The sequence below is a fragment of the Phaenicophaeus curvirostris genome, chromosome 22, assembly GCF_032191515.1.
Source record: "Phaenicophaeus curvirostris isolate KB17595 chromosome 22, BPBGC_Pcur_1.0, whole genome shotgun sequence".
NCBI classification, from domain to species: Eukaryota; Metazoa; Chordata; class Aves; order Cuculiformes; family Cuculidae; genus Phaenicophaeus; species Phaenicophaeus curvirostris.
In genome coordinates, this window is record NC_091413.1 from 2,773,209 (window position 1) to 2,779,166 (window position 5,958).

Genomic DNA, 5,958 nt, shown 5'->3' on the forward strand with positions numbered 1-5,958 from the left:
TCAGGCTGTTTCGTGCATGACTTGCAGTAACATAATCAAAGCATTGTGACACTCAGCATACGTCGTTGTATCTATAGGTGATTTTAAACCAAGTCTCTCTGTTCTTGGCAACTTGGAGTTGAAATATTTATTTTGTTGTAGAACTAAAAATGTTTGTCAAGACTCGGTTGTGGGAGATGTGACTTTTTTTCCCTTCGCTGCTATGTTTTACTCTCGGGATCTTCCAAGTAGGAGGTGAATTGGGCTGCCTATTCTCCTTTATTTATATGGAGAGGAGTCAGACAGTCCTGAAGAACACACAGCCTGAACAGTGCAGGCTGAGATCTCCCTTATCAGAAGGAACGATTTGCCTGTGGATGCTGACAGAGAGAGAATAAGCCTCTGTCTCTGGTGTCTTTTAACCACCTTGCCTTTCTGCTCCAGCCATCAGAGAAAACTTCATCTTGGAGAGCGCTAGAGAAAAGTCAAATTAGCAGAGGAACTGGACATTGTCTCTCTGGATTTGTCCTGAGTTCACTGCTACCACTGGAAAACTCGTGGGGATTTGATTAGCTCAGGATAGAAGGTTGTCCCTTAAGGGGCTTTCCTACGCATCCCCAAGGTCTTTTAGCCAAAAGACACTTATTTTTAAGAGTCTTTTAACTCTGAATGCTGCCAGGCTGCAGTTATGTACCCTGTGGCTCCAGCCAGCAGTCAGAACGAGCACGAGATTGTCTGTCCAGCAGTAAGAATGGGTTGAAGCAGCCAAGAAGCGAGCAGCGACTGGGCCTCCGGTGTTGAGGTGCAGGAGAAAAACTCATGACTAATATGGACACGAGCCTCCTGGCCGGGCCGTGGCTGAGGCAAATACTCTGCAAGGCTTCTGTGCTGTTTGGAGAGTGAGGAGATTAATGGTGTGCAAAACAAAGTTTCAATGTTGCTCTGTAGTCATAAAATTTATAGTCCAAGAAAATTTAAGGACTCGGGAGGACCGAGTCCAGTATGAAGAAGTTGTTTATAACAAAATAAACCTCATGTGCTTGAGCTTATGCTTTAATGGCCAAGTGTGTTAATCCCACCCAGTGGTGATGGCTATTTGTGGCATGCAAGGGGAGAAGTCTAAAAGAAAGATAAATTAAATGGCCGTGTTGTTTTTCTGAATCCTTCTGGCATGCTGTGTGCACCGTCTGTGTGAGCTGAGGCAGCAAGAGACGATGAGGACCTTGCTGTGGAGGTCCTGGCATAATGGGTAACACAAACAGTTGCTGATTTTGTTCTTTAATATTTCTGGAAGCGAGGAAAAGTATATCTCTTCTTACTGGAATGAGTTTCTTAGCCTCGTCTTTGAGTTCTTCACAGAAATGTAAATGACACAAAAAGTCTCTTAGAACCGTAGAATGGTTGGGGTTGGAAGGGACCTTAAAGACCATCTGGTTCCCCTGGATCAGGGGCTCCGAGCCCCATCCAACCTGGCCTTGAACCCCTCCAGGGATGGGGCAGCCACCAACGCTCTCGGCAAGCTGGGCCAGGGCCTCCCCACCCTCACAGCAAAACATTTCTCCTTAACATCTCATCTAAATCTTCTCTCTTTCAGTTTTAAACCATTCCCCCTCACTCTATCCCTGCCCACCCTGATCAAAAGCCCCTCCCCAGCTTTCCTGGAGCCCTTTTCAGTATTGGAAGTTGCTCATTTTTTCCCTAAGATCCTTGTTTCCATGTTTTGCCTGTGTTAGCTGCCTCAGGACATGGTGTAGTGCTGATCAGGTGCTTCAGAGGTGGAACCTGCAGTGAATTCTTCCTATTTAACTCACACGGACCCTCGGAGTGGCTGTGTTAGGGCTCGAAGCTGAGCAAAGCTACCTCCACAATGCCTATTTGCACCCTCGCTCCCTCTCCTCGCAGCTTCAGGCAAATCAAAGCCACCTCCCAGGCACGGAGATTCCTGCTGCCTGCAAACATTTTTCCCTGGCTGAGAGCTGACAGGTTATGAGGTTTGAAGTTCTCTTCGACTCGCACGTTTCGTAAATGATTTCGATGCCACACTCCAGACTGACTCCAGGGGTATTTATGTTGGATTAGCAGCAGATTGCCTGCCTTTCCTCGCTCAAAAGAAGAGAGCGCAGCACATGTAAACTCCCCCTGAACGGCGGGCTAGTAACTGTCAAGCAAAATGATTAGTTTGTCATATAAAACCCTTGTTCTAAATAGGCACGGGTTATAAATCAGTCGTGAGGACAATGATGAAATCAGAGACCTTTTCCAAGCCTCTTCTCCGAGTGAAGCCCACAAATAGGAGTGAGCAGCAGAATGTTAGTTGTTGAATGCTCGGTCTTCAAGGAAAACTTGAGGGTAATTTGAAAACCGTGCTGAATCTGTGACTGTAGCAAAGAAAGGAGTGTAAATTAGCCCCATAGTGGCATTAATAGTATGTGATATTAATTTTTAAAAATGAATCCCACGTACTTTGGCATTGCAATTACTGTGATGGAGAGAAACCCAACGGCAGAATCCAATGAGTTGCATCTGTGAAGATTCCATGGAAAATTAGGGAGCTGATGACCCTGTAACAACTAGAACTCAGTACCAAGATCATCTTGAGTCTTTATTGCTTCGTGTTCTGGAAAGAAGGTGTCAAACTCTCATTGATTACAGAGCTGATTCTCACTCAGCAGCTTTGATTAATGCTCAGGCTGGGCTGGGACCAATGAAGACCAAGAGGCCGTGACATCAAGGATTCAGGTGACCCTAATTTCCTGCAGAAGAGCCAATTTCCTGCAGAAATGCTAGGACTCAGTCTTAATAAATAACTCATGGGGAAGGGGTTGATAGGCATTTATATTAATAGTGCTGATGAGCAGGTATTGGAGCCCTGTGGAATGGAGGAGCCGCATCTGCTGGTTAGTCATGGAATTTTACCGTTTCTTGTTGGGAAGGGGTGGAAATATCCTTTGTTACTACTTTGATGGCCTTTGTTTCCAGGCTTAGAAAGGTACACGGTTTGTACTTCTCCTGTGATAAGCAGTTCTGATTTAAAACAGCCTCTGGGCTCCCAGGTAGTCCTGAGAATAGACACGTCAGTCCTTAACAGTTGGAAATTCCACCTTCATTATGGTTTATGTTTGGAAGGTCTAGGAGAGCTGCTAGGCTGTGCTTTATGATCTTGCGTTCTTAACTGTAGAAATGTTTTGGCTCTCTTTATCCTAAAATATGGGATGGGAAAGATGGGCTTTGAATGCCTGGGTGAGAAGGGAGAAGGCAGCCAGGAGTTCTGGGCTGGGGAGGTGGGACGTGTGGTGGAGGAGGGCTTGATGCGCTGGTTTGAGAGGACTGGGATTGATACAGAAGAGCGAACACAGCCCACCTGCTTGTGCCTTCCGTAAGAACCCACATAAACTTGCCATAAAGCACTGCAGCTCATCAAGTTCTTATTCTATGATTCTACTCCTGGGACTTTGGAGAAACACTTGGTGTACTCTGTGATGTAAAATAAGAGAGAAACCCAGCATCCCATGGAGTCCAGCATGTTGCATTTCCATAAAAATCCTCCTATGTGCTCTGTAGATTTTAAAGTTGGGATCTTAGATCTCATTTGAGGCACTTGCTTCTTTGTTAGATGAATTTTGTGCTCTGGTTCATTACTGCAGCTTGTTTTTGTTGGCGAGGGAAGTGTTGTGTTTGCAGTTTGTTTGGCACGAAGGTTATTTTGTATGCTTGTTTGGCATAAACAATGTTTTGCGTGTTTGTCTTTTCACTGGTTTCCGTGTTTATTTCTCTCTGCCTGCTCTCTGCTCTCCCTCTAGCTGTGGCTGCCTTGCAGAGCACTTTAAAAGCAGATACAGCTTTGAGAGCCCTCTGGAAAGGAGGCTCAGTCATAGAATCACAGAGTAGTTTGGGTTGGAAGGGACCTTGCTGTGCTGCTTTCTGTGGTTTGGATAAATCTGTGCAATGAGATCTTCACCTGTGCTAAACCAGTAAAATGAGGGGGACACTGAAGTTCTGGTTCCTACAGCAGTGGATGTCCAGCTAATTGAAACAGTTAGTGATCACTTGTTGCTGGTTCCTAACCTTGTCATTACCTTCAACTGCAGGGAACCTGAAACTGGAATTTCAGATTTCTACCTCTTTGATCTCGTTCTCACTCTCTTGTGTTGTCATGATTAATGACAGACTGTTTTAAAAGTGCTGTGGTGTCTGACTAATGCGATCCGAGGGGTGTGCAGAGCTCCTTATTTCCTCCCCCTGCAGACCTGCTAAGTGATTGGAGAAGAGTTTATTTTCCACTTCATTTTCTTGGTGCCTGGGGCAAGGAGGGAGTTAATATTCTCTGCTGCGTTAAAAGTAACTTCTTTTTTATCAATTAACTACATAACGCTCATGGTCAGAAAAAGAAACCGAAGTATGTGTGACATCCAAATTCTGCACATGAAAATCCCATTTTGTAAGAATATAATGGATCAGGTTACTTATCTGGAGGCTGTTTTTGCAATAACACACACGTATCGGTTAGCGAGTGCCTGTGTGTCATCGTAGTGATGGTCTTGTGAGCCTGCCACATGCGTTCTGACAGGCTTCTTCGCACTGCAAGTGAGCAGGGGCCATACAGACTGCTTGGGAGGGATTCATTTGTCTCCCGCTGGATCACAACACCAGGACAAATGTCCCCTTTTCAAACAAGGTCACTGCCACAAAGCCACGGGCAGCAGCTGGAGCACACTGAGTGGCCAAGAGCTATGGGCGAGGGAGCAAACTGCAGCCAGTCTGACTCCTGCAGATCTGGTATTTGTGGAATGGGGCTGTACTTACGTATTTACTCTTCCCTTTAAATAAAAACACCAGGGAAAGAGGGAGAGAATGTCAGACAGCGGAGCTAGATATCTCAGTACTGGATCTCCAGCCGTTGCCCCTCGCCAGGGCTTCGTGGGTTACATTCTTCTTGCTTTCCCCCCTATTTTAAACAAATAGGAGCTGGAGCCTTAGGATATATTAGAGAGTGATAGGGATCTGCGCCGATAATACCATTCTGGGCTATACCCGAGGAAGCTATTAGCTTAAAACTCGCAATGAATGGGATCTGATAACGGAGGAGGAGGGAGGCAGATGAGGGGGAGAGGAAGATTATTTGCAACTGTGCCAGGGAACGCTCCGCTTTCTGCAGCCACAGTGCCTGTCTCTGGCCTGAACGAGGAGGGAAGGAAAGGGAAAGCTTTCCATAGGCTCGGTAGGTATGTTGGAGCTGCCATCGGTGCTGCTGGTGACCGCAGCCTGCGTGGAGCAGATAAGAAAACTGAGGAGTCTGTAGGTGCACGCAGGTGTGCCCATTAGATCCTCTCTCGATGCCACGGCTACCTGTACAGAAAGCCCAGTCCTCCTCCCATGCTTCCTCATTCTCCCCTGGCTTCATTTTCCAAGCCCACATTAATGACTTTGAAGCTCTCTAAATATATGTTGTTTAATGTTTAGCTTTCATTGCTTGAAGTAAATATAGTAAGAGCTCAGAATCGCCGTTTAGGGCCTGACAAACCCCATCTATGTGAAAACAAGGTGCAATCCAAAGTCTGTCCCTGCTCTGCACGCTTCAAAACAGTGCACTGGGTGGTCATGGACAAGGCATCTCATTCACCAGGGTGATTCACCTGTGGATCTGCCACCTTTCCTTGTCCAACTCTACTGTTGCGCAATGAACCTCGGCCGCTACTCGCTGCATGCAGCAGAAGCTGGGCTGCAGGTTGTGTTTCTAGCCCCAAGGCCTTGAAATCACCGTTCATCTCCAGAAGAGATCGTTCCAAACTAGCTCTGTGCCCACTGGATCACTGAGACCAGCTCCCTTCTTCTAGCTGGCGCAGCCAACCTTGAGGACTGCTCTTGCTTTCCCCTCTCCTGTCACTCCGAGTGGAATTGCACAGGCGTTTGGGGTCATAAGGAATGTGCTGTTTTGACTCTGAAAACTCAGCAGGAGCTAAAGACACAGTGGAGTTGTAC